Source organism: Panthera onca, chromosome E3 (assembly GCF_046562875.1).
Source record: "Panthera onca isolate mPanOnc1 chromosome E3, mPanOnc1 haplotype 2, whole genome shotgun sequence".
Lineage (NCBI taxonomy): Eukaryota > Metazoa > Chordata > Mammalia > Carnivora > Felidae > Panthera > Panthera onca.
In genome coordinates, this window is record NC_138354.1 from 710,888 (window position 1) to 738,160 (window position 27,273).

At 53.9% G+C, this 27,273-nt stretch overlaps 1 protein-coding gene and 2 long non-coding RNA genes across 20 annotated transcripts in view; 2 read left to right on the top strand and 1 right to left on the bottom strand.

The window, feature by feature from the left end:
• The first annotated feature begins 637 nt into the window (after positions 1–637).
• Positions 638–14,111, top strand: LOC145713273 (uncharacterized). The gene is made up of 2 exons (XR_014136317.1): positions 638–4,676; positions 12,577–14,111. It is a non-coding gene; the product is annotated as an uncharacterized LOC145713273 (long non-coding RNA).
• On the bottom strand, positions 10,052–19,428 carry LOC145713272 (uncharacterized). Its single transcript, XR_014136316.1, has 2 exons — positions 19,318–19,428; positions 10,052–10,493 (listed from the first exon to the last, which is right to left on the bottom strand). It is a non-coding gene; the product is annotated as an uncharacterized LOC145713272 (long non-coding RNA).
• Positions 18,625–27,273, top strand: part of SUN1 (Sad1 and UNC84 domain containing 1) — a 52,898-nt gene continuing 44,249 nt past the window's right edge. For 15 of the 18 annotated variants that reach the window (XM_081791602.1, XM_081791605.1, XM_081791606.1 and 12 more), the window contains exon 1: positions 18,650–18,758. The gene's annotated coding sequence lies outside the window, so the exon portion shown is untranslated. Of the gene's footprint in view, positions 18,759–27,273 lie in introns of all 18 variants that reach the window. The other 3 variants (XM_081791609.1, XM_081791599.1, XM_081791610.1) reach the window with 3 other exon arrangements.

Genomic DNA, 27,273 nt, shown 5'->3' on the forward strand with positions numbered 1-27,273 from the left:
GCTGGTGGCCGAGGACGGGGACACGTAGAATTTGGTCCCTGAGGGGTGTCTAGGGGTCTCAGCCAGTTAAGCGTCCAACTCTTGATTTCGGTTCGGGTCATGATCTCATAGTTTGTGGGATCAAGCCCCGCATTGGGCTCAGTGCTGACAGTGTAGAGCCTGCTTGGGATCCTCTCTCTCTCTTTCTCTCTCTGCCCCTCCCCTTTTAGCACTCTCCCTTTCTCTCTCAAAATAAATGAAAAATAAACATTAAAAAAAAAAAAACTGGTCCCTGAAAGTTTACAGCATTATTGAGCTGTAATTCACGGAGCTGTGTGCCAACCGCCGTGGCTGGTTCAGCACTGTATCATGTGAGGGCCCCCACCCACCCAAACCCGTGTGCAGCCGATCCCTGCCCACATTCCCAGCCCCAGCAAGCACCGAGCTGCTCTGTGTCTAAGGCGGTGTGTGTTCCGGATGCTTCATATACGTGGGACCATATGATAGGTGGTCTTAGGCTTCTGGCTTTTTTCACTTAGCATAGTTTTTGAGGTTATCTATTCACGCACTGGTCTGGGGATCGGCACCTCTTTCTGGAAAGGGCCAGAGGGTAAATATTTTAGGCTTTGTGGGCCCAATAGTCCCAATTCTACTGTTTTCCACTCACCTGTTGATGGACATTTAGGTTTGAGGCCATTATGAATAAAACCACTCTGAGCTCTGTGGTACGCGTAGATGATTCATGGCCATCGCTCTTGGGCGGGTACCTCTGAGTAGAATTACTAGGTCATATTTGATACGTGTTTGTAGCCCCGGTTGATTGATTTATTGCTATTTTTCACTGCTTCACTGAGGGATGCCTGACCTACAATTCACTGCACATACTTAAGTGGGCACTTTGAGAAATCCCGACACACGCATACACGCACAGAACCACCACCACAGGCCAGACGGCCAACCTCCCCGCCACCCGCAGGCATTCTCTCCCGCCCCTCCGCCCACCTCCAGGCAACTCTGATCTGCCGTGGTCACTGCCCCGCAGTCTGCCCTCCGTGGGACTGTACGTAAGCAGACACAGTGTTTCTGGTCTCCTTTCCTCGCCCGCGTTCCCAAGGCATGACCAAGATGCACCCACGTTGTAGCGCCGGTGGGTGGCGGCTCGTTCCTTTCGTTGCTGAGCAGTAGTGTTCCGCCCTGTGTCTAGGCCACACCTGGTGGCCGTCACAGAGATGGCCTCTTGGGACACTGTGTGCACGTCGTCGAATGGACACGCCTTTCATCTCTCTGGGGCGGACGCCCAGGAGGGGGGAACGTCCAGCCGGAGCGGCGGGACCACCTCATCCGCCCACCAGCACCACTGTCCTGCCGACACGTGACACGGCAGCGTCTTTAACCGGAGCCACTCTAACGGGCACGGAGGGGGACTTCGGGATGGCTTCAGTCTGAATTTCCCTAACGTCTAACGATGCGGAGCCCCCCCCACGTGCTTGTCTGTCTGCCTGTATGTCTTCGCTGGTGAAATGTCTTAAAATCTCTTGCCCATTTTTTCAAAATGAGGTCTTCATATTGAATATGAGATATTGTGGATACGAGAGCTTCGTCACGTACGGCTTGCAAATATTACCACTTGTTCTGGAGCTTATTTTCATCTTCCTCTTTGGGCTTTTGTTTTTGAGTAACCTCCACATCCAGCGCAGGACCCAGACTCACAACCCGAGATGGACAGTCGTGCGCTCCACCAGCTGGGCCAGCCAGGCGCCCGTTTTCACCCTCCAACAACGTCTCTCAAAGAACAGAAACTGGTTTCGAAAGAGCGTATCAATATGTTATTTTATTGTGTTTTTTGTGTTCTAAGAAATCTTCACTGAAACGCAAGTTTCACTTCTAAACTTTAAGAAGCTCAGAAAGTTCTTTACACAAAGATGATTCCTCTGCCTGCCCCTACCTACAGCACCAATCAAAGGCAAGCTTCACTTGCTCTGAAAATCTCCTTTCTGTGGCCTCTATGAACACACGGCATGTCTCTAGGGGCAGTTGGTTCAAGATGAAACATGTAGCCCCAGACATGCCCGCATAAAGTGCAGTAGTGACTAAACCACGCTGTATAGAATGAACCGTATGTAAGAGGAGAGAGCTAGCCTGTTTGCTCTCATGCGCATAAACTAGTTCTGGAAGGGCACAGAAGAAACTCGTGAGGGTGGTGGCCTCCGGGGAGGGCGCCTGTGTGGCAGCTGCAGTGAGAGTTCTATCTGTGCCCTTTGGTGTCTCTGAATTTACTTTCTTATAAAAATGTTTGTTGCGCCTGGGTGGCTCAGTCGATTAAGCGTCCGACTTCAGCTCAGGTCATGATCTCGCAGTTGGGGAGGTTGAGCCCCTATCGGGCTCTGCGCTGACAGCTCAGAGCCTGGAGCCTGCTTCGGATTCTGTCTCTCCCTCTCTTCCCTGCCCCTGCTTGCACTGTCTCTCTGTCTCTCAAGAATAAATAAATATTTTTTTTAATGTCTGTTCATCTTGAGAGAGTGAGCTGCGGAGGGGCAGAGAGAGGGAGAATCCCAAGCAAGCTCCTTGCTGTCAGCACAGAGCCCAACGCAGGGCGTGATCTCCGGAACCATGAGGTCATGATCTGAGCAGAAATCAGGAGTCAAGGTGCTTAACTGACTGAGCCACCCAGGCGCCCCCCCCCCCCCAACACCAGTTGTTTTTCAACCACTGAATCAACATGGTGATTTCAGGGACCGTTACCCTCTTTTCTCTACTTGCACACGTGCAAACTTTGTGTGAACATTTCCATAATTGAAAGTGTTACAACCCTGAAAAACAATCATGGGACGATCTGGAAGGCACAGGCTCAGACTGGTGCTGAGGCCACCACTCCCCAGGGCGGGGGGTGGGGCGTCCCCTTTACTAGACTCACCTTTCCAGTCGCCTTACAATCAGGGTGGAAAATTAAGTTTTCTCTAAAGAAAAAGCTTTCTTCCTGACTTTTCTCCATCTTCCGGACTGTCTAAACAGCCAGGGTCATCGGACATCCAGTCACTGCCTGTGTGATGTCAGACACGAGGGAAAAATTACTACGTGTGACTTAGGGTGGGCTACGGATTTTCAGAGGCCACGGGCAGTGCGGTCGTGGATGAGAACTGCTGTCCCGGAAGGGAGGCTGCAGCCTGGACTCTAGTCCCCCAGCCCCTCCTTTGACCTGGGAGTGTCCTTGGCCTTGTCCCCAGGGTCCGAGCCTCCTTCCTGTGACTCCTCCTGGCAGGGGCAGGGAGGCCTGGGACCTGCAGCGAGGACAGCAGCACTTGCTGATTTGTCCCCAGGCATCTGCGCGGGGTTTTCCGGTTTGGGACAGTGTAACTTGGAGACACGGCAGTGCCTGTCGCTGGCGGACGAGAAAGAGAACCATAGACGGAAGAACCTATGAAGAAGCCTAAGTGTTCTCTCCCGGGCCTAACTGCCGGGCGCCTTTATCCTCTAGGACTTCGTTAGTTTACATTTTTGTCCTTCAGAATGTGAGTTGGCCGTTTTGGCTAAGATTGAGCGCAAAGAGGTGCAGCGACCACGGCAAATGTAAAACCGGGAAACACTGCCTTTTACATGAACGCAGGCGAACTGGCTTTGGTGTGCAACATTGGCAATGTTTCGGTCGACAAGCAACAAGATCAACTGTTCTGGGCTGTGTGCGCGCGCAGGGGCGTCCTGGTTCTAGTGCGAGCACACCCACCAGTCCTGCCGCTTGCACACCGGCAGGTGACCGAGGCTGGGCAGGTCAACAACCTGCTGGAAACGGTCCTCCTGGGGAGGCTTCACTCGTCCTGGAGAAGGGGCCCTGGGCCTCCTGGCGGGATGACGGCCCTTGCCACTAACCCTCTCATCAAAGGGCTTTAACCTGCACATCTTCCCCTTATTCACGACGTGAAATTTATTCTTGAGAAACCACTGTGAACATTTCACACACGACTTGAAACCCCTGATAAAACACGTAGTGGCAAAACCACGATTAGGCACTACCAACTTGTCTAGGACTCGCTCTAGGACAAAACCCTATCTTCCCCCAGCTGCGTGGCCCGGGATGCCTCGGATCGGAGCCCAAGAGCCCACCGCCAGACATGGCGGAGGCGCCAGCGTCACCTAGCAGCCGGTGCCCACGCCCAACATGCAGGGCTGGGTGCATCTGGGGGCAGCCGGCGTTCCCTGCGCCCGGGGTTGCTGGGAGGGTCCCCGGCGCCCTCCCGCCCCGGCCCCCAGCTCCCCTAGCGCTCGCGTCCCTAGCACCCCCGGCACGCCCGGCGCCCGCCCCCACAGCCCCCAGGGCCCTGTCGCCTCCGAGTAGCCTGACAGGTGCCCCCGCTGTCGCTTGGGGCACGTGACCACCAGCCGACGACCCGGCGAGCGCCGCCCAGCGCCTTCGGCAGGCGACGCTCCGGAAGACAACGGCGCGGGCGCCTCTGCGCCGTCGCCCCCGATTGGCCGCATCCGGGTCACGTGGCCGCGCCCCTCCTCTGGAGGGTGGAGGTCCCGGGTCCGAGCGCCGCCTCGGCGGTGGCTGGTGCGAGGGTGGCGTTGTCCCCCTCCCCCTCCCAGAAATGCACCTGCAGTCCCCCGGGTGTTCGCAGCCTGCGCTGCTGCTGGCGCCGGTTCGAGCCGAGCGTTCTTCCCTCGAAACAGCGGCCAACCGCGGTCAGAACGACCCGTTCGAGGTCAGAGTGTCCGTCTCCCGAGCGTCGGTCTGACCCAGAGGAGGTGCTTGGGCCACTGGGCTTCGAGCCCATCCTCACCGGGCTCACTCCCCCCACCCCCCCCCGGCCGTCCCTACTCGGGGAGGGGCCCAGGGGGCGAGGGGAGGTGGTGCCGACCGACTGCAGCCCCGAGTGCGGCAATTAGCCCTTCTTCCGGGGGGGGGGGGGGGGGGGCGGGCCGGGAGCCGAGGCCACACCCTGCACCTCCAAGTGCGGCCCGGACCGCGGGCACTTAGCCCCTCCTCCTCCGGGGTGCCCCGCCCGTCGAGGCCTCGCCCCGCACCTCCGACTGCAGTCTCCCGCCGCAGACGCCGCCCTCAGAAGAGCCGCAGGGCCCCCTCCCCCACACCCCCTCCGCGCTCCGCTGCGGGGAGTCCACCTGCTGCCCGCCGCAGCCTCCCGGGTGGGAAGCACACCCCTCGGGGACCTGGGGTGGGAGGAGGAGGCCGGGAGTGCCCTTCCTTCCCTCTTCACCACACCCTGCTGCTGCTTCCGAATGAGCCTCTTAACGAACGGGCGGGTTCCACGGCCGGCACCATCGGGAGAGCACAGGATGAGCCCGATGCGTCCTGTGTCGCTAGAAGGGAAGGAGGCGCTCACCAACCGATATGGGGTGTGCAAGGGCTCAGGAGCCAGCCCGGAGGAGCTCCCGGCGGCCCAGGCTGGAGCAATAATGAGCACAGAGGTAGTGCTGTTGGGTGATAACTGTTTTCGTAGCTGAACACCCACGAGTCCATAGCGCTATAAAGAAACAGCAGCCAAGTCGGCGAGGGGGAAGGGACGGCCCTTTCCTGTAGAAATATCACAAGAGATGTAGTAGGGGTGGGGGAAGCCGGGGAGCCACTCGAGGCAGACGCCACCGTGGTGCCTCCGCCGTGGCGGTCACCGCGAGATCGGACGGTGCTAAGATCAGCGAGCAGAAGCGGTGATGAAGCCACGGCATAGTCCCTGATGCAGTAACGCGTTGAGAAAGGCCCAACATCACTTCTGTGGTTTTCTCGCCAGGATCCTGGGAACAGGTCAGAGAAATACAGCAAGACATTGTTCAGCGGAACAGAGTGCTGTCCCAAAGGGCCACGCTCCCGGCAGATAAGGCAGTCCTCAGGAGCTGTCCCAGATTGGAGCTGTGTGAGGCGCGTGACAGCCGAACGCGACGTGGGGCTCTGGACTGGCCCAGACCGGGAAGAGTACGTTAGCGGAAAACATGAAATCTGAATCAAGTCTGGAGTCAGTTGACAGTGTGTGCCCCGGACTGAATACATTCGCGTTTCCCCCCCCCCCCCCCCCCCGAACTTGGCCTTTGAAACCTAATCCCCAGTGTGATGGTGTCTGGAGGCGGGACCTGCGGGAGGTCCTGAGGTCCTAAGAATGGAGCCCTCCTGAATGTGACCCGCGCCCTCATAGAAGAGCCTAGAGAACCAGCGTGTCCCTTCTGCCACGCGAGGACGCCGAGAGAAGACAGCTGTCTCTGAACCAAGAGGCGGGCTTTCGCCAGGCACCAACCTGCCGAAGCCTTGACTTTGGACTCCAGCCTCCGGGACCGTGGGAAGTACACGCTTGTCGTTCTGGCTCCCCAGCCTGTGTTATTTTGTTCCGGCAGGCCCCACCAGACCGAGACACTATTGCACCAGAATTAGCTACCTGGCTTTGATATTTATGCCATAGAGCTGTAAGGCGTTAACGGTGGGAAAAGCTGGGCAAAGCATTTGCGAATTGTCTGTGCTTTGTTTTGCTTTGTTTTGTTTGCCAGATTCAGGTGGGCCAGGGTGAATTCATCCTTCTCCTGGGCTGGGGGAGCAAGGGGAGTCCACGTCCGGGCTGCCCTGGTGTCCCGGAATGGGGCGAGCTGATGGGAAGCTCGGGTGGATGCCCTTCATGGGCTCTCGGGTGCCCAACCTGCCTTTACCGGCTTGGCGAGTACGGATGTGTCCGGCAGGGACAAGCTCGGCAGATTGGAGGGAGGCGAGGAGCCCAGGTTGGGGGGCTTACGGATGAGCAGGAGGAAGGTGGCAGGAGGCGAGCTTGGACAGATGGCCAGCGTGTCATGGGGGCCACATCAGGTGAGGTTAGAGAAGGAATCCTCACCCACCCCTTCTTATCTCCCACCTCCGTTTAATACGGTTTGAGTATCCTTTTGGGTTTTTCTCAATTACCTGTGTAGCATTATGTCCTATTTCTTACTTAAAGCTCTGTGTCTGGTCCAGCAGCTTGGATGGTTTCTGCGTCCTCTCCCACCACAGAAGAGAGGGATCCCACCCTCCCCTCGGCCTCCCGTGCCTCCACCGCCTCCTGGCTCACGTCACCTTTGCTTTTGCCTGGACATTGTCCAGGCTGCTGCTTATCATTAGAAGAGATTGTGTTGCTTGTAGGCTGATGCCAAAGTCTAGAAGTCAATCAGCAATATTTTCCCTTTATGGCTGCTATGTGAGTTTCATTTCTTGAACAACCTTTTGAACTAGCATTTCTCTCTTAATGCCCGATGGCCTTAAGGAAAATGATGTTGCCCAAGATGTTGCCATAGTTTTCTTTGGGCCATATTTGCACAGCTCATGGTTACAGCTTTTCATTTTATTTACTGAGTTGCTGATTGCCTTTATTTTTACTCATTTTCTAAAGAGCGTGCCTTCACCGTATCGTCAGTTGACACGGCCTCTCGTGCTAGATCTTGCCCCAGATGCCTGCCTTTTCCCCCGGAGTGGTCAGTCCCAGAGCTCTCCAGCCTCTTTGCTGTCCAGGCCTGCTGCCCGGCCGTCACTGTGGACATCACCCCACGAGCCTCCGGACTGGCCCACTGCTCAGCTGGTCCCATGCTTCCCCTGTTCTCGGTGTCCTTGGTTCTCTGACATACGTTACAAGCAGGTCCTCAGAAAGGGGAGTCTTTGCGCGCTAAGAAGGCCTTTAATTTGCCGTCCTAGCGGACGTAGACTTGTGGATCCCAAGTCTCCCCTCAAATTGTGAAGGCACAGCTCTGTTAGTGTCTTCCTGTTGACAGTTTGATGACGCTTCCTTTGTAAGAGTCATGAGTTCAATTTCTGGATACTTTTAACATCCTTCTTTATCCCTAATGTTCTGAAATTCCACAAGAGCAAGTCTAGACGGAATCTTTTCTTCATTTATTCTGCTCCGTGCAAGTGGGGCCCTTTTCTTAGTCTTCTCTGTCGTCTGGTTACAAGCATCTGTGTGCATGATGTTGCACGCGCTGAATGTGTCCCCCTCTCCCGGCATCTCACCTGTTTTCTTTCCTCTTCTAACTCCTTTTCTTTTTGGATCATTTGATGATCTATGTCCTGAGGTAGATATTTGACTTTATCCTCTAACCTTCCTATTAACCATTTTATTTCTACCACTTACTTTTTAGGATTCCCTTTTATTTTTAATGAACTTTATTGATGTTTGATTTACATACAATGAAATGGTCCCATTTTAAGTGTATGTTCTGATGAGTTTTTATGCCACTGTGTGAGTATCACCACCATCAAAATACGGTTACCTTGGGCCCCTTCCCAGTCACACCCCACCCCACACCCAGGCTCTGGGCACCCACCGTCAGATTCGCAGATTGGAGTTGTGTTTTCTAGACTGTCGTGGTCAGCATAATGAGACCCACGTCCTTGCATCTATCAGCACCTCACTGCATTTTGACTGCTAAGTAGCTCTCTGTTGTGTGGACATAACACAGTTTTTAGACTGTTCGTCGGGTGAGGGGCGTTGGGGTTTTTCCAGCTCACTTTTGAACGCTGCTCCTACGAACGTACAAGTATACAAGCGTTTGTGTGGACAGGTTTTCATTTCGCCTGAGCAAATACCCAAGAGTAGAACAGCCACGCTGCATGGAAAACACGCGTCGAACTAGATAATAAACCGCTGAGCTGTTCTCCGAAGCAGTCGCCCGTCTGGTATTCCCAGCAGGAGTGTGTGAGTTCCATTTTCCCTGCATTTTTTCCATCTCTTGGTGTGGTCAGAACTTTCTTGATCATTCCAGGTAACTCAGTTTCCTTGACGGGCCTCCCTGCTAAATAGAAAGGATGACGGGGCTTCATGTCCGAGGGTTCACCAGATGTCGGGCTTTTTCTGTGAGGTTCGGAAAGGAAGGAGCCGCTCGAGACCTTACCAGATGCCAGACTGAGGAAGGAATGACTTGGGAAGACCAGATCCCGAGCGCTCCCGAGTGCTTTGGGAGAAGAGCTAGCTGGCGTTTTGACCCGTTGCTGTGTGGCGGGCTTATGGAAGGAGGACTCATTCCAGCTTCAGGCCGTCCCTTGGTGCCAGCCCCACCTGCACCCTGCCCCAACCCCCCACACCTCTTCTGGGGGGGAAGCCTCCTCCTCCCACACCTCTGCCTGCCCCCTCCCACTGCACTAGTCTGTGAGTCACCTCCGTGAGGCCAGAGGTGACAGCGGAGGACATTGCCCCGCTCCCCTCTCCCTCTCGCACTGATTTCCACCCGCAGACTGGCCGGACGTCCACACGCGTGGCTCAGTAAAGAAGGCCAATTATGGAACAGCGTATATGGCATCCACTTATATAAAAATCTACGTGTACATAGACAAGTGACAGGATAGGCCTTAAAACATTTACAGTAGTTACTTCTGGGTGGTGGGGTTAAAGTTGCCTATACATTTTTTTTAAGTTTTAACACCCTTTCACATACTTTCTAGAAACTTTGGTTATGAGGACAGAAGTTGTATGGTGGCTAAAGGCGCGGGCTGCGGGGTCACTTGAGTCTGGATTTTCAAGTGTTACATCTGCCGCTTACTAGCAGCGAACCCTCGGCCTCAGTGTCCTCACTGGCCATTAGAGCTGCTCCAAGGACCCCGTGAGGCTGCACGTGCAGAGCCCAGCAGAGTGCCGGGCCCACAGCGGGCAGGCTCCATCCAGGCTGGCTCTTATCCTACTATTATGTTAAGGTAAAAAAACAAACGGGGCCTGGGTGGCTCAGTCGGTTGGGCATCCGACTTGGGCTCAGGTCATGATCTCACGGTTCGTGGGTTCAACCCCTGCGTCGGGCTCTGTGCTGACAGCTCGGAGCCCGGAGCCCGCTTCGGATTCTGTGTCTCCCTCTCTCTGCCCCTCCCCTGCCTGCGCTCTCTCAAAAATAAACATTACAAAATATTTCCTGGCATAATTTTTCCAAGGATGTGTGTCCATGCAAACAAATAGGCCCAGGGTCCATTTGTTGTACAGAATCCATCCGGCTCATGTGGGTCAGTCCGCCCCCCCACCGCCTCCCAGAACCCAGAGTCAGATACATCGTGTCCAGCAGAAGCATCATGTAACACGTATGCATCTAAATTTTTCTAATGGCTGCGATAGGGGAAAAAAAGAAATGGAGGAAATTCATTTGGATAACATACTTTATTTCACCCAGACCCAGTATATAAAAAAATTATCTCACTAGTCAACCTAAAGTAGAATGAGTTATTTTACATTCTTTTCTTCATACTGAGTCTTTTCAAATCTGACGTGTGTTTACACACACAGCACATCTCCGTGACGACCGATAGGACTTTCAACCATCGTGGTTCACCCGGAACCACCGGGGTTCTGGCTCTGAGCGTCCTACACCCCAGGAAGGCCAGCCGGGGGTGCAAAGAGCACCAGTTTTCCTCAAAGGGTGTGGAAGGTTGGGGGGAAAGTACAAAAGCTTGAGCACGTGGTGGGCGTGAGCAGCTCGTCTTTGACTTTGGCCGTGGGTTGCTGCAGGGATGTCTTAAGGTGGTATTAGGTTGTCCTCCCATGATGGGTTTTTCCTCCCGTTTTTGCTACAACATGGCTTGCCTGCGAAATGGAAAAATAATAAAAGCTGAAAAGCAGCTGCCACCTGCAGCGGGTGTGGCCCCACTGCGGCCTGAGCGACACCCTTGCGCCCCATCAGAGGCAAGCCTCGCTTCTCTCCCGTCTGGCTCCCGGGTCGCGGTATGCAGGCCGCCCTCTCTCCTCTGGACCGGTTCAAGTCCCCAAGCAGGTGGTGTTACAATCTGTGGGGGAATTTCATCCACAGGCAGAATCTGGGGAAGGCTGCTTTCCAGATGGTTCGTGATGGTTCACATGCAGTCTACCCCCTTCACCGTTTTTTTTTTTTTTAATTTTTTTTTTAACGTTTATTTATTTTTGAGACAGAGAGAGACAGAGCATGAACGGGGGAGGGTCAGAGAGAGGGAGACACAGAATCTGAAGCAGGCTCCAGGCTCTGAGCTGTCAGCCCAGAGCCCGACGCGGGGTTCGAACTCACAGACCGTGAGATCATGACCTGAGCCGAAGTCGGCCGCTTAACCGACTGAGCCCCCCAGGCGCCCCCCCTTCACCGTTTTTAAGTGGGTCGTTCAGTGGTATTGTGCCGCCGCTCCCACCGTCCGTGTCCAAAGCGCTTTCGCTCTTTGCAGAACGAACCCTGTCCCCGTTAAACGCACCTGCCCCCAGCCCCTGCCCCCACCGCCTACTCTGTCTTTGTGAGTCTGAAGACCCCGGGACCCCACGGAAGCACAATATACTACAGCGTCTGTCTTACCTCACCGAGCACCACCCATGTCGTGGCAGGTTTCCTCTCTAAGGCTGACATTCTGTGTGCACGGACCACATTTTGTTCATCCGCTCGCTTGTCAGTGGATACTTGAGTGGCTCCCACGTCCTGGCCGTTGGGAACCACGCTGCTGTGAACGTGGGGTGAAAGCATTTCTTTGAGTGCTTCGTTCCGTTCCTCTGGTCACGTACCCGGCCGTGGAATTGCTGGCTCACCCGGGAATCCGTTTAAGTTTCTGAGGAGCTGCCAGACTGTTTCACAGCGATGGCACCATTTTGCCTTCTCATAAACTGGTTAATTTTACATTATGTGAATTTCACCTCGATTAAAAGAAAAGTTAAAAGGGGGGAGTTGCTCAAGGCCAGGATACGGACTCGGGCTTTTCCTCTGAGTGACCTGAGAGCCACGGGTGGTTGTGAGATGGTTCCCATCTGGAGACACGAATCTTGGCACCCTCAGCCGACGACGTGTTGAAAGGAATGCGCGTTGGACAGAAATACGACGTCCAGGTATGGGCATCGAGGGGTTGGAGGGATGAGGAGGCTCGAAGAAGCCGAGGAGGAGCCGGAGAGCCAGGGGACGCGTGGAGCGGGGTTGGGGTGGAGCACGAGCCGGATGAGGCTGCTGCCAAGCACTGGCTTCCGTGGGGCAGAGGTCGGCGGTGGCCTCGGCAGAAGCAAGGAGGGCTCCGGAGAGAGCAAGAGGAGGCTGGGGGAGCGGATCGTCCCTCCAAGGAGAGGAACGAGGAGGCAGGCAGAGGAGGGCCTGGGAGGTTTTTTGAGTTTTGTGGTTCGGTTTTTCGGATGCGAGCGATTTTGCTTAGCAAAGGACGGGGGAGGGGTACAAGGTGTCCCTCAGCAGGTTTATGAAAGACACGTGGTGGGGTGATCGGTGTGCCCACCAGAACCCCGAACATGACTTCATTTGGAATAAGGGTCTTTTCAGATCTAATTGCAGTAAGAGTCTCGTGATGGGGTCACCCTGGGTTAGGGCGGGCCCTAAGCCCACTGACGGGTGACCTTACAGGAGGAGAAAGGCAGAAAAGGACACCCACACGGGGAAAGAGCCGGAAGCAGGAGGCCACAGCAAGGACGGCAGGAGCCTCCGGAAGCTGGAGAGACACGGAGGGACCCTCCCCACGTACGCACAGCAGCCTGGAAGAGCCTCCCTCACGAGGCTCCTTGCAGCCCTTGGCTGGTGCTGTTAGGGACACAGGGTGAATAAAACAGAGAGAACCCCTTGTCGACAGTGAGCGTATCCCTACGCGGATGTTGGAATTCTGGAATTTGGGAAAGCTGGCCGGAGCTGGACGGCCACAGCTGTCTGTCTCGTTCCTTCTAGGCATCCCTACGTTGTTGGCGTGTGAAACCACACCAGGGCCTGGGAGCCACCGTTGCCGCCCGCAGGGCACAGTTACAGACAGCAGAGGCCAGCAGGTCCTTTGTGGATGACACCCCCCGGCCCAAGGAGGACCCAGAAGCAGCAGGGGCAGGAACCAGCGCAAGAGGGGAAATTGTCCCCCCTCTCCGGGCGGGCGCTGCCCCTGGTAACTTTCCTAACCCGGCTCCCGGCCAGCCCCGCCCCCTGATCTCATGTTGGCCCTCGGGAGCCGGGCTTGAGTTTCTGACCCCGGCTTTCCTCCTCCTCTCTCGGGAGTCAGGTTCTGTTTACAAGGCTTTCCTCCTCCTCTCCCTGGAGTCAGGTTCTGTTTACAACTGAAAGCAACCGTGCCAAACTGGAGGCAGGAGCTCCCGGAGGAAAGAGAACCGTTCCCTCCGCGGTCGTTGCCCTCCGTCTACTTCCCTGGCCTCGAGCTGAGACCGTGAGCAGCCGTGTCACCGCCCTGTTTCCACTCCGGCCGGGCTGTGACCAGCAGCAGCGGGGAGGCGGGCATCGCAGGCACCGGCAGTTTGGGAGTGTGGTGGATGGGCTGGCAGCCCACCAGGCTGTTTGCTTCCCGGCAGAGAAGCAGACCCTGGCTGCCCTTTGTGGGGAGGCCCCCCAGACCCTCCCGCCTGCCTCTCCTGGTCCCTCCCTTACGCGGAGGCCTCCAGCACCCCCAGGGGCAAGGTCCTCTCCGGTGTGGAGACCAGGCCGTGGGCTCTGGGTGCAGAGGCCACTTGAGTCATGCTCCTGAAAGCCCTTGTCTTCACGCACATGATACGTGACAACCAGGAGCGTCCCTTGGCCTGGTGAGCCGGGGTGTGAGGTGACGCCTCGGGCCTGCAGAACGATGGGGTTTCGGAGGTGAGCGACCCACCTGCCCGCACGCCCACGACGTGGGTCCTGAGGCCGTCCCCAGACTCCAGCCTGTCTGCTCCAGAGCTGACCCTAGGTTCCATCCCATGTACTTCCTGCTGTCACTGCTGTGGAGCAGTGGACATCCCTTACCGGTCACCTCCAGAGGGACGGCCACTGCAAACACTTTACCTCCATTCTCGCACAGACCCTGCAGGTACACATTATGAATCCTGTTGATAGGGGAGGCCCCTGGGGCTCAGAGAGGCCGAGGACTTTGGCCCGGGCCACACAGCTCCAGCTGGCTGACTCAGGGTGGGTGTGAGGCCAGAGCCGCCGGTCCCCCCAACCCACACTCCCCCCGCTTAGCCCTTGGGGGAGAATAACAACCTACAACCTTCCACTCTTCGCACCTATCGCGACTTTATTCCGCACCTGTGGGTTAAGGCAAAATGGGTTTTTGAGTGGCGTGAAATTATTTTGAAAAAATCACGTTTAGTTCCAAAAAATGGGAAAGTATCAGAGAAATTTGGATTCTGTTGCTTCTCTACCTTGACTGAAATCTGGCGGGTTTTTCTTCATTAACTCTTTGGAATTTATGTGGTTGTAAATAAATAAATTATACTTGTATTCACTCATAGGATACACAAACATACTGAACTCATTTGTTTCTATGATACATGTAGATATTTACGTGATATATAAATGTACTGTTTGTTAACATAGTCTGTATTTAGTCATTGTTAATAACTTCTCTAAATGCAATATAACTTTTTTTTTTAAGTAGGGTTCACACCCAGTGCAGGGTCCAACATGGGGCTTGAACCCAGGGCTCTGAGATCAAGCCCTGCGTGAGCTGAGACCAAGAGTCAGACGCTGAACCAGCTGAGTCACCCAGACGCCCCTTGAAATAATGACTCTTTTTTTTAAATGTTTATTTTTGAGAGAGAGAGAGAGAGAGAGAGAGAGAGACAGAATGTGAGCAGGGGAGGGGCAGAGAGAGAGGGAGACAGAATTCAAGGGCTCCAGGCTCCAAGCTGTCAGCACAGAGCCCAATGCGGGGCTGGAACTCATGAACCGTGAGATCATGACCTGAGCTGAAGTCGGACGCTTAACCGACTGAGCCCCCCAGGCACCCTGAAATAATAATTCTTAATAGAACACGTAACCACATTGAGTCGAACATTTATTATGAAGATAGCTGTGTCTAAAATTGGTAACGTGTCGTCTCTGCACCGAGAGGCCCCACTTGTGGGTAACGCGCTAGCGAAGCTTCTGCACAAGACACACCCTGGGAGGGGACCGAACACCCACCACTACGAGAACGTCGGGTCAGATTTATTCTGTCCTCAGTGTGGAATACGACACATCCGGCATCAGGGATGGAGTCGAGCCCTTGAAATCACGGGGTTCCAACTCAAATCCTAACGTGGGGGGCTCGCGGAGCAGAGCGGGGCACGCACTGGTGCTCCAGGTGCACTGATACCCAGGGCTGTGCGTCCTTACAGGTACCTGCTCATGTGCGGGAGGGACAGCCACTGCTGATCTGTCCGCCAGCCTCCTAGCTGAGGGAAGACATCGAGGGCTGAGAAGGGGACGGGGGAGCATTAGCCCTATGAATCATCTATCATCTATCTATCCATCCATCCATCCATCCATCCATCCGTCTTCTCCTTACCTAGTTATCTACCATCAATCTGTGTAACGTCCCCCACCTCCCCATCAAGTGTGGAAGGAGGCGGCAATTAAACCCGCCTCCATGGCCATCATCGTTGAACCCTTGTCATTTTACCCATTTATTCTCCGTATCCTTCCCTACTCCATTGCCACCCCCGTCCCCAAAGACATCTGTACCGTATGCTTGGTGTCTTTCTTGTTCCCATGTCCTCATTAGACATACAGCACTGTTTGGGTGTGTTTTCACTTACCTAAATGCTGTCCTGCCGCGGGAGGGAGTCAGTATGTGTTAGTCTGGGTTCTCCAGAGAAACGGAACCAGTGGGAGACACGTCATGTACGCGAGGTACGCACCCACAGGACATCTGGATGTATGTATCATATATAACAAGTTTATGTGTGTGTGTGTATAAATATATGAAATTGTCACATGATTATGGAGGCTCAGACATCCGGTGGCTGGAGACCCAGGGGGCCGTTGCTGTGAGCTCCAGTCTGAGTCTGATCCAAAGGCAGGAGAAGACCGATGTCCCAGCTCAAGGACAGGCAGGCAGAGAGAGACAATCCTTTCTCCCTCTGCCTCGTGCTCTATCCCGGCCACAGTGGATTGGACGAGGCCCACCCACACTGAAGGGGGCCATCTGCCCTATCAGTCTGCTGAATCAAATGTTTATCTCATCTGGAAACACTCTCACAGACATGCCCGGAATAATCTGTGAGCAAATATCTGGGCCCCCGGTGGCCAGTCCAGCTGACACATAAAACTAACCAGCACACCATCTTCCCAGTTTGCCTAGGCCGATCCAGGTTGTCGCCCCACTGGGCCAGGGCCCCCCTGTCTGCCAGGGTGTCGGGGTCTGCACGACCGGAGGTGTCCTCACTGCCCCGCTCGACACGGCCAGTGCCCGTCTACCCACTGCCGAGTACAGCTTTTCGTTCCTCCCTAGGGTGTCAGGATGGGTGTCCCGGAAGGGAGGGCCTGCTCAGGTCCCCTTCCCACGGGTCTGGGGCGGGGTGTGAGGTCACGGGGCGTGAGCATCCCTGTGCCCCCCACCTGTGCACCAGCGCTTGGTGGTACCCACCCTCTGCTGCCCGCTGGACGGAGGTGCAGAGGGTAGAAGTTACTTACTTCCATTTGCATTCTTTGGATCACAAGTGAACTCAAGCATCTTATCTTTTTTTTTTTTTAATGTTTCATTTATTTTTAAGACAGACAGAGCATGAGTGGGGAGGGGCAGAGAGAGAGGGAGACACAGAATCCGCAGCAGGCTCCAGGCTCTGAGCCGTCAGTACAAAACCCAACGTGGGGCTCGAACTCACATACTGCGAGATCATGACCTGAGCTGAAGTCAGGCACCTAACCAATTGAGCCACCCAGGCACCCAGACACTTTTAAAATTTCTAAAACTTTTGAGTTAATTGTGCAAAATACAGATAACATCAAGTAGGAAGAGAAAAGCAATCTCAGACGCCCCTACTTGGACAGAATTACAGCTGTCGGTTTTCTGTGCCGTGTGTGCGTGAGCCACGGAGTCCTACGGCCCATGCGTGTGGCGGCGAACCGCTCGTCGCTTCCTAAGTGCGTTTCAAGTCCTGGCCTCTGCATTTACGTGACACCGTAAGGCGCTGTCTCTTTTTCAAGAACTAGCTTTGTTCCTGGACTTGTGTCTTCCTCCCATGATTTAAGGCTACGACGTCACGTTCCAGTCAAGTTCTCTCATTGTGATCTCACACTGACTGTCACTTGAAGAATTCTTTCCACCTGGAAGCCAGTGTCCACACGTACTCTGCTTCCTTGAACAGTGAGCGAAGGCGTCTCTGTCTTTAACTCCCACCTCAGGGTGCTGGCACCTGCACTCTTCTCTGCCCAGAATGTTCTCTCCCAAGCCCTCTGCTCGTTCCCTCCCTTTGGGTCTCAAGTGTCACCGCCACATTTAAATTTGCAGGCCCCCCACATCCTAGCCCTGAGTCTGCTTTGTTTTCTTCCAAGGTGCTCACCACATTCCCAGACCACAGAAACACACGGTGCTGTTCCCGCATAGCTCTGCCCCCTGGAACACGGGGACAGAGGATTTGCACCTCCGCACCTGCTACAGTACCTGGCACCCAGCAGACATGCGTTCAATCAGTGCAATCCCAGTAAGGAGGACACAGAGGACCGAGGAACTGTCCAGGAGAGAGTGTGCTGGGTTTGGGGTAAAGGGATCACCAGCCGGCCGGGCGAGGGGGGAAGGTCTAGTGGAGTAGGCGGCCAACAGCGAGAGGGAAGGGGGGCAAACAAGGCAAGCAATGCAAGGGCCCCCATCGCCCCGACGGTGCTCATAGAGAAGTCTCTCCCTTCTCAGGCCTTGTCTCGAGAGGCTGGACTAGCGTCCTCCAGGGTATTCGTCATGGTGCTGACCCGCCTCGCACAGCTATGGTAACGGATGGATTCTTTCAAACCGGTTCACTGGTACATTCCGGTCGCAGCCAGTTCAGTCCAGACGCAGCAACACAGGCTAGATGGAAGCCCGTAAGGGTGGTGAGGGTCGCAGCAAGGGCTCCAGGTGTGGAAGCTGTTCCCCAGCTCAGGTGCTCACCTGAGTGGGCACCACTGGGTTCCTCCCTGATTTCCGCCTCTTTCCCCATCACTGATACTCCCCAGGTGGCAGAGACAAGATACAGGGGAGGGGGGCTGTGGGTTTCCTCCCATCACTGTGTGTGCGCGCGGGCGGTGGGCTTCGCGGAGAAGAGGCCGCTGTCATCTCTGCTTCGACCGCTTCTCCCTTCGACCGCATCCCATCCTGCTCGGTTTCCCCTTTGCACGTGACTCTAGTAAGTGCCTCTGTTTCTATTGTTTTGGCCAAGGATATTTTTGCCCTCCTGCCCCGACCTCGAAACCAAAACGGCTACCTGTGCAGCTATCTGTGCACCTCTAAGGCGACCTGTGCGGCCACCTGGGCTGGCCGCTCCTGCGCACGCGCGGGCGCGGACCCCCGAACTCCCCTTCAGGGAGTGAGCTCCGGGGTGAGCGCCCATCCGCGGCCCTACAGACGCGGCCTTAGCGCGCGGCTCGGAGCGGAGAGGCGAGTACTCGCTCCGGCCTTCCCGCCCGCCAGTCTGTCTCCCCTTCCGTAGAGGGGGGCGGAGGGTCGCTTCCGGCGCCGCCCGGACAGCGGGCAGAAGTGGACCGGGAGGCACGGGGCGGGGCGCCATCGCGGCCCCCAGCTCCGCGGGCCCGGGACAGGACTAGGGAGTCGGGCGACCGTAGCGGCCCCCCTTCCCCGCGGCCGCGCTCCCGCCTCCGCTCTACGGCCCCCGCGACGTAAGGCCCCTCCCGCCGTACGGCGCGGCGCTTCGAAGCCCCGCCCACTTCTCCGCCTCGGGGACCCGGCCTCAGCTTCCGATAGGCCAGGCCCCTGGATAGGCCGCCTCCTCATTGACCGAGGAGCTTCAGGCGGCGCGCTCGAGATTGGTGGAAGTCCGTGTCGCTCCCGCCCCGCCTCCGGGCGCGGCGCGCGATTGGCTGGCGTCCGCAAGGTCTCCTCTCGGGATCGAGTCTGGGCGGCGCGGACCAGGCCCGGGGCGGCAGCAGAGGCGCCCGGCGGAGGTGGCTGTGGCGCGAGGCAGGTGAGCTCCTGGGTGGGGGTGGAGGGCCGGGGCCCGGCGAGGCCGGCCGCGGGCACAGGACTGGGGCCAAGGCGTCCCTCAACGCGGGCGGGAGCGGCGGGCGGGCGGCGACCGGCGCGGGCCGAGCCTCGGGCCCCGCCTGGGCGGCCAACGGCCGCCGCCCCCTCCTCAGCCCCGAGCGTCCCCGCACCTGGCCCGGGTTCGGAGCAGGCCTGGCCCGGGGCGTCCCCTCCGCACGACGTCAGTGGCGTGCCGGGGTCCGGGCGGGACGCTGGGGACGCGTGCGCAAGCCTCTGTCGCCGCCGCCCCCCGCCCACCCTGGGTGCTCCCGCCCCCCGCCCCGGGTACACCCGGGCGACCCCCTCCCCCCCCACGCATCGTCGATCCCCGCTCCCGCCCACACACCTGGGCGATCTGGCACCCTCGACCCCCCACACCCGTGCGCCCCCGACCCTCCTCACCCGCGTTGCCCCGACCCCAGCCCTCCCCCCTACACACACCCCCGGGCGCCCCCGTACCCCGCCTCCCCCCGCACCCGCCTCATTCGGGCGCCCCTTACCTCTGTCCCTCCTCTCACTCGTCCGGTTCCCGGCCTCGGGGTGCTCGGCCTCCCAGGAGTCCTGGGTTGGGTCGGGGGGCCGCCCTGCGTGTCCGGCTCGGGACGCCCCCGTTTTCCTGCTCTGCGGCCCGCAGACAGAACGCACCTGTGCTGCCGGGCGGGGCCGTCACCCCACGTCGCAGTCGCGAGCCCCAGGCCCGGTCCCCGGTCCCCGGCCGCAGGGAACAACCGCCGGGTAGCCCGGTTGCTGCCGAGCTGCCGCTGTCGGTGGGCAGGGCTCCCCAGCGCCCCCCTCGCTCGGCTGCGTGCCCGTGCCCCTAACCCCACGTCGGAAAGTCTCGGCTCGTGGGCGTTTTCCGAGCTTCCGGGGCTGCTGCCCAGGTGGGAGCTGCCCTGGGGCCTGGGTTTACAAGCCGTTTGTGCCCCCGGACGCCTCGGCCCAGAACCTTGGGTTTGGGTTTGTTTTCATCCATTTCGGTTTATACAGTTATTCCAAGTCGGGAAACTCATGATGGTTAGTTAGTTCTGGGGTATTTTCCCAGATTAGTTCCTCTGACAAGTTTCTCCTCTTTACCTTGTTTCAGTTTTCTTTTTTCTGTGTGTTTTAGAAATACTATTACTTTGGCATTGGACCTCTTGGACCTTATTTCTACTGAAAAATAAAATCTTTATCTTTCCCATTTTTTCCATTTTTGTCTTTCTGTTTCACTTTGTAGGCGATTTCCTCAATCTTCCTCTAACTCTTTTATTTGGCATTTTATTTTGGCCACCATATTTAACATTTTTTTCAATGTTTTATTTATTTTTGAGGGAGGAAGAAAGAGTGCAAGGGGGGGGGGCGGTGGAGAGAGGGAGACACAGAATCCGAAGCAGGATCCAGGCAGAGTTGTCAGCACAGAGCCGGTCGCGGGGCTGGAACCCACGAACCGCAAGATCATGACCTGGGCCGAAGTCAGACGCCCAACCGACTGAGCCACCCAGGCGCCCCTTGGCCAACATATTTTCAATTTCCCAGAGCTCTTTTCCTCTAAAACTTAGTGCCACTTACTTTGTAAATGTGGTAGCACCTCATTGTCTCCCTCTGTAACCTCAGCGTTTGCTCGCTTTGGCATATCTTGGCCGAAATGTTGGGTGATCTCGAAGAGAGTGGGGTCCCGCACGGTCCTTTGGAGGTTCTGTGCACCTGCTTTGGTCTTAGGGCTGTTGGCTGATAGCGGTTGGCTTTCCTCATCTTTAGGTCCTTTTCATGGGCTTTTTATATTCTCAAAGAAGGGCTTTCCAGCCTCTCGCCTTGTTTTCAAAGTTGGCCGGAAAAGTGTGGCTGTGGCCTCCAAAAATTGGTAAGGAAGTGCTCACTCCTCTCCCTCTTCAGGAAGCCATCCTGGAACTTGAGTTTTCCGCTTACCCTCTGGTGTAGAGAACTCTTGGTTTTATCCTCCATTTTTTTTTTTACAGGAAGGTGGGAAGGGACTTGACGCCTAGTAGCTAACTGCTACTTTTTTTTTTTTTTATTGTGGTAGGACACTTAACACAGAATTTGCCACTTGAATCTGTACAGCTCAGTGGCATTGAGCGCGGTGCACAGTCGTCACCACTGTCTAGTTTCACAGCTGCTTGTTCTGCACCCTCCGGGGGAGCCCCCAACCCGGCAGCAGGCACATCCCCGCTGCCCACTGCTTCCGAGCTCTGGCGTCTGCTAATCTGTTTTCTGCCTACGGATTTGTGTATTCTGGATTTTTTATATACACGGGTTCATCCGATATGTGATCTTTTGTGTCTGCTTTCTTGCCCTTAGCATAAATTTTTCAAGGTCTATCCGTGTTGTGTAATGTGTCAGTACTTCGTGCCTTTTTATGCCTGCATAATATTCCACAGCACGAACCTACCGCGTTTCCCATCCATTCGTCAGTGAGTGGACATTTGAGTTGTTTTCATTTCTTATTATGAATGATGCTCCAGAGAACATTTGTATTCGAGTTTTTGTTTGAGTACTTGTTTTCAGTTTTCTGGGTATGTATCTAGGAGTGGAGTTGTTGGGTCACATGGTGGTTCTATCTAACGTGTAGAGGAACCACCAAACCGTTTTCCACAGTTGCTGCACCGTTTTACATTCCCACCAGCTCTGTGTAAGGGTTCCGGTCTGTCCGTATCCTCTCCTGACTTGTAATCTTCTGTTTTTGCTTTGTTCTGTTTGTAATGGTCTTCCTACTGGATGTGAAGTGGGGTCTCATTTTGATTTGCATTTACCTAATGACTGATGAGCATCTTTTCACGTGCTGGTTGGCCATTTGTGTATCTTCTTTGGAGAAATGTGTGTTCAGTTTCTTTGCCGATTCTTTATCTTTTCTGGACGAAGTCCAGTTCATCCATTGTTTTCATTGTTTTTTTTGTTGTTGTTGCTTATGTGTTTGGTGTCCTATCTAAGAAACCATTTCAAATCCACGATCGTGAAGATTTACCCCTATTTTTCACTTAAGAGTCTTAAAGTTTAAGGCATCTATGCCTTCCATCGGTTTTGAGTAAATTTTTGTATGTGCTGTGAGGTGGGGGTCCAGCTTCATTCTTTTGCATGTGGATGTCCATTTGTCTTAGCATCACCGTTGAAAACTTTGTTCTTTGATTTGGTGTCCTTGTAGAAAATCAGTTGACCATAAATGTATGGATGTATTTTCTGGACTCTCAATTCTGTGCTGTTAGTCTACATATCTACCCTTATGCAAGGAACAACACTGTTTTGTAGTGCATTTTGAAATCGGGAAGTGGGAGTCCTTCAACTTTGTTATTCATTTTCAAGATTGTTTTTGGCTGTTTGGGGGTCCATTGCAGTTCCATATGAAGTTAAAGATTAATTTTACCGTATTTGCAAAACAAGACCGTTGGGGCTTTGATAGAGATTGCATTGAATCTGTAGATCTCTTAGGAGTGTGTTTCTGTGTTTCAAAATACTAACTCTTCAGTCTACGAACAAGGAATGTCTTTCCATGTATTTTTCTTCCATTCAGCAATGTTTTGTAATTTACAGCGTACCAGTCTTGTACTTTTTTGGTCAAATTTATTTCTAAATGTGTTGTTCTTTTTGATGCTGTTGTGAGAGGAATATTTTTCTTAATTTCATTTCCAGATCGCTCATTGTTAGTTTGTAGAAATGCAACTGGTTTTTGTGTGTTGATTGTGTATCCTGCAACCTTGCTGAATTTGTTAGTTTTTATAGTTTTTTGTAAGTTTTTCAGGAGTTTCCATACATGAGACCATGTCATCTGTGAACGGAGATAGCTTTGCTTCTTCCTTTTCAATTTGATGCCTTTTGTTTCTTGTTCTTGCCCGACTGCTCTGGCTGGAGCTCCAGTACAATGTTGAATAGCAGTGGTGGAAGCGGGCATCCTTGTCTTGTTGATCTTAGGGGAGAACTTTCAGTCTTTGACCATAGAGTATAACGTTAGCGGTGGGTTTAAGTAAATGCATTTTATCAGCTTGGGGAAATTCCCTTCCGTTCCTAGTTTGTTGAACATTTTTATCATGAAAGAGTGTTGCATTTTAATAAGTGCTTTTCCTGCATGATCACGTGGTTTTGTCTGACTGCTTCTTAAACAGACTTTCAGCGTTTGATTCTTCCTGTATTTTTGGTTCTTTTCTACACACTCACTTGTAGATGTACGCCGGTGTCACTGTCTTAACCATTTGGGGGTTCCATGATGACAGTCGCGTTATTTCTCCATGTTCCTCATTGTAAGCTTATGATTCAGCTTTTTATGGCATAGGTGTGTTTTCATTTATCCCTTTGCTTTCTAGCTTCCAGGTTCTTGCTACTTATTGTGTTCTCCTCCTTTGTTTTGCTCTGTGGATGTATCCCTTTAGGAAAATGCCTTTTTAGGAGGGGTGTGCCATCTTTGTTCAGTGCATCATCTGAAACATTTTTTTATTTTATATTTTGGGGACAGAGAGTGCGTGTGTGCAAGCTGGAGAGAGGGGCAGAAGGAGAGAGAGAAAAAGAGAGGGAGAGAGAATCCCAAGCAGACTCCCCACTCCCAACGTGGGGCTCAAGCCCACAACCCTGGGATCATGACCTGAGCCGAAATCAAGAGTCAGACATTCAAGCAACCCAGCCACCCAGGTGCCGCCCCCCCCCCCCCCCCCCCCCCCCCCCCGTGCACCATTTTAAACTGGAAATTCTTGGGTGACCTATTTTCAGAGAAAGCTGGCATTTGATGGAGTGTCTGCTCATAACCATTGTTTTCTGGTCTGAATTTATGATGGTCAGATGGTCTCCAGATTCTGAAAATAGAGCCAGTTTGAATTTGCTAACAGTATAAATGCCAGACGACATTTTTGAGAGAAGTGACAGGGGATGAAAGTTGCATCTTTCAGCTTTGCAGCGCCTGTCCTCACCTAAATACTTCAGGGTGAGGCAAGAGCCCAGGGAATTGCAGTGACCATGAGGCCCACTGCTGGTTCAGGTGCGGCGGTCTTGAGGACACCACAGGAGGGAGCGCCCACATCTGGGTTCACAGGGCGGGCGGGAACAAGACACTGATGGTGTCCCAGCAGGAGTGACATGGGACCTGAGGTGCTGCTGCACCTCTCAGTGGAATGGCTGTGCCCATTCTCTGTCTTCCTCCCCTCGGAACTCATTGCTGTTAGGGCTGCTCGCCCCTCTGGATTTCGTGTGGAGGAGGAGTATGGACCTGCTGATGGGTGTGTGAAACCGGTTCACTTCCACTGGACCCAAATGAACAGGGTTGGCAGAGGGGAACTTCTGCTGCTTATGATGCGCTGTTTGTCATAATCGTATGTTGTAGTCGGTTCTACTTCATTAAGTAACTTGTGTGATTATTAGGCGGTCTTGCAGTTTGAATCGCATCTGTAATTAACCATGCTTGTTATTTGGGCGCGTCGTCTTTGGTTGAGTCACACGGGCACTCAGTGATTGCTCACTGGTTGCAAATTTTCGTTGAAGAGGTAACTATGTGACAGATGCTTTCTGATGTTTGTGCAGGATGAAAGCGCGGGTCCCAGATGTAAGGAGTGGGGAGAACACTCATATAGATCAGCGATTCCCAGCAGGGGGGAGAAGCCTCTCTGGGCACTTGAGTAGCTTCAAAACAAAGCGGTGCTTTGCCTGGGTGCTTTTTTAGTCCTTGTCTTTATTTTGTTTGATCTTCAATTAATGTTATTAGAAGATATGAGCTATATCTAGAGTATGGAAAACAGATCCATTGGATGGTTTCTTCACTTGTTGCTTATGCTGCAAACCTTTTCATTACCAGAAGACCCTCATTTTTAGCCTGGTACTTGGCGGATGGGAGGACAGAGCATAAAAAGGGTCATTGAGAACTGTGTGCATTAAGTGTTTACGTTCATGGCACAACTAAAATCCTGTAATTGCCGTTGCCAATTATAGTTGGAAATAAAACAAAGCTGATACAGCTGTTTTGATCAGATGAGGAAACAGGAAGAGTGTTTTGAATGCATTGGGAAGAATGAGGTGGCCCAGGTATGCATGACCCTCCCTGTCCATGCACGTGTGTAGCTCTCGACCGTGGTTTTGCCAAGCACACTGATGAGCAGTGGAGACCACTGAGGGACTCGAGGATTTTCAGTCTAAAGGCACGCAGCAGTGAGTGCCCCACGGTGCAGACACCTACGAAGGGTTCATTGGCTCAGAGAGTTCAGGGTTGAGGTGGAGGGAAAGACCCATTAATAGGTAGCTATTACAGTTTCTGTCAAGTGAGGGCTGCTGGGGAGCACTAAAGCTAGCATCTAACTTGGACATGGGGGTTGGGAGCTCCAGGAGAGCTTTCTGGAGGCGGTGTCTCAGCTCTGAACTCCAAGGATGAGTAGAAGGTAGCCAGGAGCATTTGGGGTAGAAAGAGCCCAAGGGAATGAGGACGGGGAATCAGGAGGACATCCCGGACGAGGGAAGAGTGTAGGAACAGTGTGGCATAAGGAGAGGAGGGTTGTCTTGAGTCCAGGCTTTCAGTGAGGCTGCCCTGTGGATTGCTGGCAGATGGAGAGGGGAAGTGGGGCGTCTGGGTGGAGGGTTCTGTGCATTCAGTCTCTTACGTCTTATGTCTGGGTGCTGGGGAGCCATGGTGGCATGTGAAGGCAGTGAGGTGGTTGATCTTTTTGTAGACAGACCATTCTGGCAGTATTCTGGCTTGAGGGGGCGGGTCTAGAGGGCGCAACTAGTCAGCAGTGCTTGCCGGAAGCCAGCAGGAGATGGCAAGCAGGGGGAGCAGGACTGAAGAGGGGGTGGGCCACTGGAAGGAGAGAAGCAGGCCGGTGGGTGATCTGGACAGCCTGCATTTACTTATTGCAGACCATCCTGATGGAAATGCTCAACACAAAGTAAAGTTGGATGCTTGCCCGACTTAGATACAAAGGAATTACGGGTTAGGTAAATCAAGTCAGAGTAATAGAATCCGTAACAGACTCTTCGTGTGTTCTTGGGTTGGGGGAGGCCTTTCTGAGCCCGATGGACATGAGAGTCGGGGAAGGACTGACAGCACAGCCCAGGTCACCGTAGGCCAGTTCGTTGGCAAATGGGGATGTCCCAGGCCTGTGTGACGCGTATGGTTGACATCCTATAAAACAGTAAGAAAAAGGCAGACCTCCCAGTTGGGTCTTCCTCCCGTGTCACAGTGGCCGCACGCGGTGCGAGCTCCCAGTGGCGGCGCCATCGGGCGTGGTGGAGCCTGGGAAACGACGCCCAGTTGCTGCTGTGGAAGTGACGCCTCGGGCAGGCCTGCTAACTGTGTTGGTTGTAAGGGGGTGTGGTGACTTCCGGGTGTGAAGCAACACAGTGAAGCTATGTTGTCGGTGCCCTGGGGTCTCAGATGAAGGACTGTCTGTGTGAGAGGAAGTGGGCTTGTTTAAAAAGAGCCCTTATCATCAAGAGCCCTTATCTTCGGGAGATGTGAGGGGTGCAGAGAAGCAATCACCTTCTCTACAAGCCCAGAGCTGTGTTGACGAAAACAAACCCATCAGCCTGGTGTCTTCCTGTGTCTTACATTCCTCGCCAAGAGAAACTTGCCTTGGCTGAAAACTCTCTCAGTGCAGACTTGTTGCTGCTGATGACTTTTATGGAGTCCTTCTACCCCGTGCCAGGCAACGCGAGCAGGCTCGGGGCCGTCACTAGTCCACGCCTCGGGTGACACTCTGAGCTCAGGCCCTGTTGACACTCCCATTTGATGGCACCACGCAGGTGTGAGTGCACCGTCATTCCCCTTCGCTCTGGGGTCTCTCGGCTGAATTTCAGAGCCTGCTTCACAAATGAAGACCAGAAAAGCCTTTTTTTTTTTTTTTTTTTTTTTTAATTATACTTACTGGGTTAGTTGTTGAAATTACAAGACCAATACCTACTCTTTAAAAAAATTGTTGAGCAGAGCAGAAGAGTGTAAATGAAACGTGGAAGTCCCATTCTCTATAATTTTACCATTAAGTTTAGTGGTGTCTTGTACAAGTTTAAAAAACATTGAAATACGTGTGTGTGTGTGTTTGTGTGTGTGTGTGTGTGGATGTAGGCAGTATGTACATACACATAACATTTAGCATTCTGTGAGGGCCTTTCAAGTATTTTTGTGTTAGTCGTTTGTATCTGATTCGCTATTTTATTTTTAACCTTTTTTTAGTTTTTAAACGTTTGTATTTGAGAGAGAGCACTAGTAAAGGAGGGGCAGAGAGAGAGGGAGACACAGAATCAGAAGAAGGCTGAAGGCTCTGAACTGTCAGCACAGAGCCCTATAAGGGGCTCAAACTCACAAGCCGTGAGATCGTGACCTGAACCAAAGTCAGTTGCTTAACCTACTGAGCCACCCAGGCGCCCCTGATTCACTGTTTTAAATACCCAGTTCATTTTTAGGATTCTGAGTTAGTATGAATTAGAGTATTTCATAAACTAACATTGTTCTATTTCTTAAGATAAAAACAGATGAATGCCAATTTCTAACCCAAATTATG